This window comes from Chelonia mydas, chromosome 2, assembly GCF_015237465.2.
Source record: "Chelonia mydas isolate rCheMyd1 chromosome 2, rCheMyd1.pri.v2, whole genome shotgun sequence".
Classification (NCBI taxonomy): Eukaryota; Metazoa; Chordata; order Testudines; family Cheloniidae; genus Chelonia; species Chelonia mydas.
The window spans coordinates 183,597,460-183,608,528 of NC_057850.1; the positions used below are offsets into that span (position 1 = coordinate 183,597,460).

At 46.9% G+C, this 11,069-nt stretch overlaps 1 long non-coding RNA gene across 1 annotated transcript; it reads left to right on the forward strand.

Annotated features, from left to right (window-relative positions):
* The first annotated feature begins 7,136 nt into the window (after nt 1-7,136).
* On the forward strand, nt 7,137-10,815 carry LOC119565517. The gene is made up of 3 exons (XR_005224187.1): nt 7,137-7,179; nt 7,785-7,896; nt 10,418-10,815. It is a non-coding gene; the product is annotated as an uncharacterized LOC119565517 (long non-coding RNA).
* The last annotated feature ends 254 nt before the right edge of the window (nt 10,816-11,069 follow it).

Consider the following 11,069-nt stretch of genomic DNA (forward strand, 5'->3'; position numbering starts at 1 on the left):
TAAGACTTGGATGTGCCTTCCAAATCTGATCAGGACGGGATGTACAACATGCTTTCAGAAGTCTTAAAAGAGCAACACTCTGAAGTGGAAACTACAGAACACAAACTGCCAAAAAAGAAAATCAACCTTCTGCTGGTAGCATCTGACTCAGGTGATTAAATGAACATATGTTGGTCCACACTGCTTTGGATCGTTATTGAGCAGAAACCATCATCAGCATGGATGCATGTCCTCTGGATTGGTGATTGAAGCATCAAGGGACAAATGAATCTTTAGTGCATCTGGCATGTAAATATTTTGCAACACCAGCTACAACAGTGCCATGCAAATGCCTATTCTCACTTTCAGGTGACATTGTAAACAAGAAGCAGGCAGCATTAACTTACTTGTCTGAGCGATTCGCTGAACAAAAAGTAGAACTGATTGGATTTGTAGGCTCTAAATTTTTACATTCTTTTATTTTTGAATGCAGGGTTTTTGTACATAATTCTACTTTTGTAAGTTCAACTTTCATGATAAAGAGATTGCACTAAAATACTTGTACTAGGTGAATTGAAAAACTATTTGTAATAGAAATATAGTGAGCACTGTACACTTTGTATTCTGTGTTGTAATTGAAATAGATATATTTAAAAATGTAGAAAACATCCACAAATATTTAAATAAGTGGTATTCTGTTATTAACAGTGTGATTAATTGCATGATTAATCGCAATTAATGTTTTTTTAATCACTTGGCAGCCCTAGTTGCAAGCACTTTGGAGGACAGGATTAGAATACAAAACGACCTTGAAAAATGAGAATTGGTCTGAAATCAACAAAATGATATTTAAAAAAAGACACCTGCAAAATACTACACTTAGGAAGGCAAAATTGAATGCACAACTACAAAATGGGGAATAATTGGGTAGGCAGCAGTACTGTAGAAAAAGGATCTGGTGGTTATAGTGGCTCACAAATTGAATGATTCAGCAGTGTGATGCATTTGTGAAAAAAGTTGAAATCATTCCGGGGTGTATTAACAGAAGTGTCATGTGTAAGGCCTTGTCTACACTGGCAAGTTTTTGCACCGAAGAGCAGCTTTTTGCACTGAAGCCACAGGGGTGTACACACTGCAAAGCTACTTTTTGCTCCGAAAGTCCTCAGTTGCAGTGCTGCAAAAAAAAAAACAAAAAACAAAAAAACCCACACCCTGATGAGAGGTGTAAGATTTTTTGCGCCGAGGCTTTAGATCCGCAGTGCCAGTTTAGACACCCTGGTTGATTTCACGCTGTTATTGGCCACCGGGAGGTGTCCCACAGTGCCCGTCCTGACTACTCTGGTCAGCATAGGTGCTGGAACTAGGGGTGCTGCTGCACCCCTGGCTTGAAGTGATTATATGCAGGGTTTATACTTCAGTTCAATGGCTCTCAGCACCCCCATTATACACATTGTTCCAGAACCCCTGCTGTCTGCCCTATCCCTTTGAAGCCCGGGAATTTTGAAATTCCCCTTCCTGTTTGCTCAGCAAAACATGGAGAGGTCTCATCATATCTTTCCAGGTGATCATAGCAGCTCCACGTACCAAATAATCTCCTGCTTGGAGCAATGCTGAGCTGCTGGATCTCATCGGTGTTTGGGGAGGAGGCTGTTCAGTCCCAGCTGTGCTCCAGCCATAGGAATTGTGATACCTTTGGCCAGACTGCGCGCAGCTTGTGCCAAAAGGGATATGATCAGGACATGCTGCAGTGCAGGGCCAAAGTGAAGGAGTTGAGGAACTCCTACCACAAGGTGAGGGAGGCAAACCATAGCTCTGGTGCTGCGCCCCAGATCTGCCATTTTTACAAGGAGTTGGACACTGTCCTCGGTGGCAACACCACATCCAGCGCTAAGACCACTGTGATACTTTGGTGGGTCTGGAGCCAGTGGAAAGTGGACCTAGCCACGAGGAGGAAGTCATTGATGAAGAGGTGGAGGCTGAAGATTCAGAGCCCCATGATGCATCCAACCAGGAGTTCTTCTCCACTCCAGAGGTGTCTAGCCAGTAACAGCAGTCACTGTCTGGCGAGCCAGAAGCAGGAGAGGAGACCACTGGTAAGTGGCTTTGCTTTTGTGAAGCCCTGAAGCAGGTTGGGGTAGAGAACTGTAGTAGCCTGACTTGTTTCCGTGTGCTGTGCAATTCCCCACACAGCTAAGCAGTACGGCAGAACAGCAAGTTGATGGACTCCATCATTTCAAGGGAATCCTCCACAGAGATCTCTAGGAAACTTTTCTGGAGGTACTCGGCAATCCTCTGCTGCAGGTTCCTGGGCAGAGTTGCTTTGTCTCTTGCCCCATTAAGAGACACTTTCCTGTGCCACTCTACAATCACTTGGGCCGGGACCATCGCTGCACACAGGCGAGCAGCATAGGGACCAGGATGGAAGCTGCAAGCGTGTAGCAGATGCACTCTTGCTTCCCTGCTCACCCTTGGCAGCAACATATCTTCCAAAGTGACCACCACCTGTGGAAAATGCTGGGAAAGTTATTGAGTGTTGGTCCCCCCTAAGAGCTGTGTGGCCTGTTCACATTGCTTTTCTGTAATAAACAGTGCCTCTGCATTCACTCACCATTCTTGGGGTCTTCTGTCTCATGTGTGTTTGCCTAGAGTCACCAAGAAAGCGATAGGTGTGTTACCTGTGGTGTTTTTTAATGCAGTGTATCACTGCTTATGTTTAGCTAACAATAATGCTTCTGTTAATTGTTACTTTTGGGCTTCACAAAAATGACCTTGGGAAGCCAGCCTCCCACCCTGGCAGAGCATCTCCGTAGGATTAGAAAGCGGTCAAGGTGGAGGAGGGAGGATCTGCTCCAGGATGTGATGCTGCACTTGGCAGAAGAAAAGATGGACCTGAAGCGACAGTGAGAAGTGTGACAGAAAAGAGAACGAGGCTTTCCATAAGGAAGCGACGGAGCAGCTGATAGCCATCCTGGAATGCCAAATGGACATGCTGCAGTCCCTCATCATGCTCTAAACTGAGCCTATGCATGCCCGCCCTCCCCTTCAGTAGATTCACAACTCATTCCCATGCCCTCCCCAAACTCCCCCTACATATTCCTATCAGCTTGCTGGAATGTCTCACTATCCTCTACATTACACTCCCAATGACAGTTTTTCAAATGAAAGCTGGACTTGTACAAACCTATGACCATTACCCAGCCCCTCCCTTGTACCTCACCATCTCTGTGTGTGTGTCTCTGTGTTGCTGTCATTAAATAAAAGCATTTTTTACAATTTGTAAGCAATCTTTATTTGTTTCTTTGAAAGCAATGATACCTTATGGCTTCAACAAGTCAACAGGCAATTTTATTACATCATTACATTGAATCACAGACCTTAACAATTACAACTGCTTCCTAGCATGGCAGACACTATTAAATGTTGCAGTACCAAGCATAGCAACAAACATTACTGGTTTTCAGCTTCAAAGTGTTGCCTCAAGGCATCACTGATTCTTATGGCACCATGCTGCACCCCTCTAATAGCCCTGGTGTCTGGATGCTCAAATTCAGCCGACAGACGTTCTGCCTCAGTGGTCCAACCTTGAGTGAATCTTTCACCCTTCCCTTCACAAATATTATGTAGCGTACAGCACGCAGCTATAACCATGGGAATATTTTCATCATTCAGGTCTAGCCTGCCATAAAGGCATTGTCACATGCCTTCAACTGGCCAAAGGCACATTCAACAGTCATTCTGCACTTACTCAGCCTGTTGTTGAACCGCTTCTTACTACTGTCCAGGTTCCCTGTATACGACCTCATGAGCCATGGCATTCAGGGGTACACAGGGTCTCCCAGGATCAGTATGGGCATTTCGACCTCCCCTACAGTGATCTTCCTGTCTAGAAAGAAAGTCCCTGTGTGACAGGGTTAGGACTCACCACCGCTGGTGCCTCCCACTGGTTGCTCCAGGAATTAACTCTGTCCAGTCATGGAGCACCTTTTTCACATGGTGCCTTGCCCCTCATCTGCTCTGCTGCTTGGGGACCCTCATTGCTCCCCACTCAGCAGCATCCTCTTCAGGACACTGCCCTCTGGCAGTGCCCACTGCTCCGGTCTCACCCCCTTCCGGGGGTTTGCTGTTATCAGCAGTCCACAATCTGCACCTGTTGTAGTGGCCAGCTGCAGCCTCTAAGTCTAGCCCCTTATCGCAGGGCCCAGCCACAGCCTGGATCAGGCCACACTCCTGTTCAGCCTGGTGTAGCACAAGGGAGGGGGGGACCCAGGCCCACCCGCTACTCTGGGTCCTGACCCAGGGACCCTCTAGCAGCAGCCTCTCTGCCCTCCTTCTCTCCCTTTGCCCTGTTATTGTCCCTGGGCCACTTCCCCTTTGGCCCTATGCACCTGTCTGGCCTAGGCCAGCAGCCTGGGGTTTTCCTTGGCCGGAGCTCCCCAGCTCCTTCTGGCCTTCCCTAGCAGTGCTCTGTCCAAGGTGCTACCTTCCAGCTGAGGAGCCAGTCCTCCTCCCTTAACCACCAGGGAGAGACTGCCCACTCCCTTCCTGGGCAGCCTTTATATATGGCTGAGTCTGGCTCTGATTGGCTGTCTCTAACTCAGCCTCTGATTGGCTCCCTAGCAGGCCTTCTCTGATTGGCCGCCCACCTGCACCGCCTCCCCGGCCTGCTGAAGCCCCCCCTAGGATAGGAGTGGGGCAGCCACTCCACTACACCCTACTTGCAGCTTCCTGTACAGGCCGGTGTTCCTAAAGATGCGTGCATCATGCACCTTTCTGGACCAGCCTGCGTTAATGGCCGTGAAACGCCCACAGTGATTCACGAGCACCTGCAGAACCATAGAGAAATACCCCTTCCGATTAATGTACTCAGTCGCAAGATGGTCCGGTGCCAGAATTGAAATATGCGTGCCATCTATCACCCCTCCGCAGTTAGAGAAACCCATTTCTGCAAAGCCATTCACAATCTCATGCACATTGCCAAGAGTCATGGTCTTTCGCAGCAGGATGTGATTAATGGCCCTGCACACTTGCATTAATGCAGCCCCAATGGTTGACTTTCCCACTCCAAACTGGTTCGTGACAGACTGTAGCAGTCTGGAGTCACCAGCTTCCACACTGCAATCTCCATGCACTTCTCCACTGAGAGGGCAGCTCTCATTCGGGTGTCCTTGTGCCTCAGGGCTGGGGTGAGCTCAGCACACGGTTCCAGGGAAGTGGCTATCCACACCTGAAAGTTCCACAGCCACTTCTCATCATCCCAGACCTGCATAACAATGCTATCCCACCACTCAGTGCCTGTTTCCTCAGCCCAAAAGCGACTGTGGTCAGCAGCTCCGTGAATGCCACAAACAATCTCGTGTTGTAGCTGCTTGCCATGGCAGACCCAAAGACAGGCAACTGTGCCCGCCATAGCCTTTGTAATTTCAGGTATAACTCTATTGCCACTTGTAAAGTGTTAGTGAGAGCCAGCAGAGCAGTGGAGAGCAGTATGGGATCCATTCCTGCAGATAGATTTGGTGGAGCGAGCAGAAAACAAGGGACACTTAAAATGGTGTGAACTGCAGGTGGAAGCACAAGGAATGCTGGGATGGAAAGCGGTGCATCTTGGGGCATTGAGCCCAGACCCATGATGTGCCACAACCCCCTCCACCTTTCCACAAGACTTAGTGGAAGAAGGGGGAGAGCTGCACTGTAGGATGTCACAGTGCACTGCTCTGGATGTCAATGCAAGTGCCGCAAGTGTGAATACGCTATTGCACCAGTGGAAGACAGTGTGAACACACAACAGTGGTTTTTATTTCAGCGCTTTCTCAAAAGCGTGAAACTCTCGGTGAAAAAACTCTGCCAGTGTAGACATAGCCTCAGACACAGGAGGTAATTGTTCCACTCTGCTTGGCACTGTTGAGTTCTCTGCTGCAGTACTGTGTCCCGTTTCATGTGACATACTTTAGGAAACATGTGAATAAATGGGAAAGAGTCCAGTGGAGAGCAGCAAAAATAATGAAAAGTTTAGAAAATCTGACTTAAAAGGAAAGATTAAAAAAAACCTGGGCATGTTTAGTGTTGAGAAAAGAAGATTGAGGGGGATCTGACAACAGTTTTCAAATATATTAATGTGTGTTACAAAGAGGATAGTGATCAATTGTTCTCCATGTTCACTGAAAGTAGGACAAGAAGCAACCAACTTAATCTGCAGCAAAGGATGTTTAGATTAGACATTAGGAAAAACTTTCCAACTTAACCACTGGAGCAGACTTCCAAGGGAGGTTGTGGAATTCCCATCATCAGAGGTTTTTAAGAATGGATTAGACAAACACCTGTCAGGGATGGTCTACGTATACTTGGTCCTGCCTCAATGCCGGGGGCTGAACTAAAAGAGTTCTTGAGGTCCCTTTCACTCCTACATGTCTATGATTCTATAAGCAGTCATACAAAATGCTGTCATACGAATCTAAGCTACACTTCTGAAGAGGCTCTGTATGGAGTCATTATGGACCAGTGAGTACAGAAAAAAACCCAAACATTTGAACCTTCATCTTTCCATGAAAGGTCTCAATGTTTCCTTATCAGATTCCAACCTTTCAAGTGTGCTGTCTTTGAGCTACACTCTAGAAACCCAGGATAATTCCTCCCTAGGCTCACACTTGGGCGATGTGGCTCTGCACTCTGCCAACACAAGGCTGTACCTTAAAGATGCTTAGCACCTTACAGGATCAAAGCCTTTTTGAGGCTCAGTTTCCCAGACTGTAAAATGGAGATCTGTAGTCCTACAGTATCTCAGGTACGTCATGACATGTAGGGCTTCAGGCCAGGTCCAGAGGGCCCTCAACTTCTACTGCAGTCAACAAGAGTGGAGAGCGCTCAACACCTTACCACATCAGGCCACTAATAACACTGCAGTCAAGTTTTCAGATGCAATCAGTCATTCTGTGTCACCATGTTTTTGTGCCCAGCTTGTGACACCTTGTCATAAATATAAAGGGAAGGGTAAACACCTTTAAAATCCCTCCTGGCCAGAGGAAAAACCCGTTCATCTGTAAAGGGTTAAGAAGCTAGGATAACCTCACTGGCACCTGACCAAAATGACCAATGAGGAGACAAGATACTTTCAAAAGCTGGGGGGAGGGAGAAACAAAGCCTCTCTCTCTCGGTCTGTGTGATGCTTTTGCCGGGAACAGAACAGGAATGGAGTCTTAGAACTTAGTAAGTAATCTAGCTAGATATGAGTTAGATTCTGTTTTCTTTAAATGGCTGAGAAAATAAGCTCTGCTGAATGGAATGGATATTCCTGTTTTTGTGTCTTTTTGTAATTTAAGGTTTTGCCTAGAGGGATTCTCTATGTTTTGAATCTAATTACCCTCTAAGGTATTTACCATCCTGATTTTACAGAGGTGATTCTTTTACTTTTTCTTCAATTAAAATTCTTCTTTTAAGAATCTGATTGTTTTTTCATTGTTCTTAAGATCCAAGGATTTGGGTCTGTGTTCACCTATGCAAATTGGTGAGGATTTTTATCAAACCTTCCCCAGGAAAGGGGGTGTAGGGTATGGGAGGATTTTGGGGTGAAAGACATTTCCAAACGGGATCTTTCCCAGTTATATATCTGTTAGATGTTTGGTAGTGGAGGCGATAAAGTACAAGGGCAAAAGGTAAAATAGTTTGTACCTTGGGGAAGTTTTAACCTAAGCTGGTAAAAGTAAGCTTAGGAGGTTTTCATGCAGGTCCCCACATCTGTACCGTAGAGTTCAGAGTGGGGAAGAAACCTTGACACACCTAATGCTGATTTCTATTTGGATTGCCACTGGTAGCTCTGAGTCTTCGACAGCTCTGAAAATAAGGCCCTAGGAGTCTCAAGCTGCACTCTCCAAAAATGAAGGCTTGCAAAATTACTGAAGGCTTCTGAAAATGTTGGCCCTGAAGGTTAGTAAAGTGCTCAGAGATCCTCAGCTGAAAAGCCTTATGGAGGTTTTTTGCTGTTTTCTGAACAGTCAAATACTTTCAAACCTGATTTCACAATTGGTAGCGTGACAGTTTCCTGTCTGACATGTACTTGTGCGATCGCCACACTTCTGCCGTGACTCACCATTGGGCACCCAGACTGAGTTTGCTGTGAAGTTTTTCAACACTTTTTCTATCTTGCACATTTCCTGAAAAAGGTGGTAGAAAATGTGTTTCCTGAAAATGTAGTAAGTGAAAAAGAATAGCTTAAAAAAAACCCCATAAAAACTGCAAAATGAGCACAACTATCCTGCAACTTCCTGTTTAGAGATTCCACATCAATATAAGTGCCTTCTTATACTTAGAAGAAAGGTGGTGATTTTAAATGTGTACCTGGCTCACGTAAAGGTATTTGGTATTTTTATTCCAACCAAGATTGGGCTCCATTGAGCTAGGGGCTGTGCATACACAAGCCCCAAAGAGTTTACAGCCTAGATAGAGAAGGCAGACAAATACTGGGGGAAAGGAGTCGTATCATCCCCATTTCACATGACAAACTGAGGCCAAGAGAGATTAAGGATGATGTCTAAGGCATAATTTCATTGATTTAAAGGTCGGTGTGCTGCTAAGCTCCCTGGTCATCTTTGACAATCATCTCCAAGCAGCTTGCCCTAGGTTATATACACAGTGTGTGGCAGAGCCGGGAATTGAATCCCGCTCTGCTGAGGCACAGGCCAGTACTTTAACCACAAAGACCAGCCTTTCTCTAGTTCAAATAATGGTTTTACATATCCAGATCTTGATATTTCCTTTGATGAATTGATCAGTCCCCATGGCTTCATCTGTAGATTTCCACAGTAACAGTCTTGGGCAAGAGGGCTCTCTGGGCAGACCACAGTTTTGTTTCTGGCTCAGACAGTGGGCACCCTAGATTGAACATTATATTTGATTTTGTCAATGTTTCTTTAAAGAGAGAAAATATTCCAAGACCAGTAATTAAATATGACACCCCCCAACTGCTATCATCCAAGGCTGTCCAAGTATTTTACAGTTGATGCATCTAGCCTCCCAATATCCCCGTGCAAGAGAGAATTATCCACATTTTACAGAGGGGAAACTCAGTCACAGAGAGGTGACGTGACTTGCTCTAGGTGACACAGGAAGTCAGAAGCCGAGTCTAGGCCTACAACAAGCAGAGCATGGAGGGAAAAAGACAAAAATATGCATGTAAGAGCAAATCTTACCTCAGGGGCAGGATTTGGAGGGGCTGTGCAAGGGGACGTGCTTCCTCTCTATAGTCTGGCTCCCAGCTCTGTGGGAGTCCCAGGAATGTTGTCAGACAGGGATACTGGGTGGGATGAGGTGAGGGGGTCCACTATGATGCAGATCCTCCAGCCTTCCTTCCTGTGGAGATGCAGGGTGCTAGGACTGTGAAGGTTTCTTCAGTGTAGGCTGTGGCACAGCTTGCCTTGCCCCAGCACCCAGCACCCAGCTGTTGTGTAGACATAGCCATGTCAGCTCTACACATTCACTTCCACACTAGTACAGTGATGGACATTACCCAGATAAACTCTGTGAAAGGGACTGGTTATTCTTCAGTCCTTAGCACTCTCCTCTCCATTGTGAGGGCTCTGAAAAAGGCATGGAAAGTGTGATTTAAATTAGAGATGAGCTTGAATCTGTTCTGGAAAATAGCAAGCCCAATGAGAAGTTTTTATAGCAACCAGGGATGTTGGGGGAAAAAATTTAAAATGACTACAGAAAGAAAATACAGTAGTTATATTTTTTCTCAATTCCAAATTTAGATTCAAGTTTTCCTATTGTGTGACAGTATCCTGCTAAATTTGACATCCTTTCAGACTCAAGTGGGTGATCTTAATGTTCAAAAACGTGGACCTTTGAAGCCTAAAAGTTTGGAACGTGACTTGAACTTTCCCCAAGGTTGGGGTGTTTGGATCTGAAGTTTGGGGAGCAATTACATCTCTAAAATAAACAAAGCAAGCAAAGCCACACGCTGGCATCAGTTATGTAAAGTCAGCTGAACATGTGCTAGGAGCTGAGACATTCAAAGATCTTAGAGAGGAAGTTGCAGGGAGAGGAACTGAATGGGGGGGAAAAAAGCAACAGTAACAGTTTTGGGAAAAACAGGATTAGGCAACGAAAGCTATGAGACCATGGCAATGGCTAGGGAAAGTTGAGAGAGAACCAGAGAGCAGTGTCAGTAAACTGAATGAGAATGGCCAAGGAGTCTCTGATGCTCACCCTTTGTTTGGCATGTGCAGCTCACCACAATTCAGCCACTTGGTTTGCTGCATTGATCTGACTGGTACCTGCGGGACGCAATTCTGACCTTAGTCACACCAGTGTGAATGTAGAGTAACTTCCTTGAAGCTAATGGAGTTACCTCCATATTTACATGGTGTAACAGTAAAATTTGATCCAAGAGCAGCAGGCAGTTCTATTTGAATAAGACATGACTGGGTGTCTGCTTTTGTCATAACAGGTGTGCTGATGGCTTCAGTTAGCACTTCATGCTCTCCCCATGGGTGTCTGCCTTCTAGCTTCACCACTGCTGGATTGCTAGTCCTCACAGGCTCCTTCTCTGAGGCACTGGAACGTCCACTCTGCATCTGTGCAAAAAAGGAATGAATTCCTCCGGACAGGGCCGGATTAATGCAGGGGCTTCGGGGCTGCAGCCCAGGGCCTCAGGTACCACAGCCAATGGGAGCTGCTGGGGTGGTGCCTGTGGGCACGGGCAGTGTGCACCGCACAGAGCAGCCTGGTCCCTGTGCCTAGGGGTGGGACATGTCGGCCACCTCGGGGAGCAGAGCTGCGCAGAGCCAGGGCAGGCAGGGATCATGCCTTAGCCCTGCTGTGCCGCCAACCAGGAGCCACCTGAGGTAAGCGCCTCCTGGCCAGAGCCTGCACCCCACACCCCCTCCCGCATCCCAACTCCCTACCCCAGCCTGGAGCCCCCTCCTGCACCCAAATTCCCTCATAGTCCCCGCACCCCCACCTGTACCCCAACCCCCTGTTGCAGCCTTGATCGCCCTCCTGCACCCAAACTCCCTCACAGACCCCTCACCCCCACCTGCACCCCAACCCCCTGTTGCAGCCTTGAGCACCCTCCTGCACCCAAATTCCCAGCCAGAGCC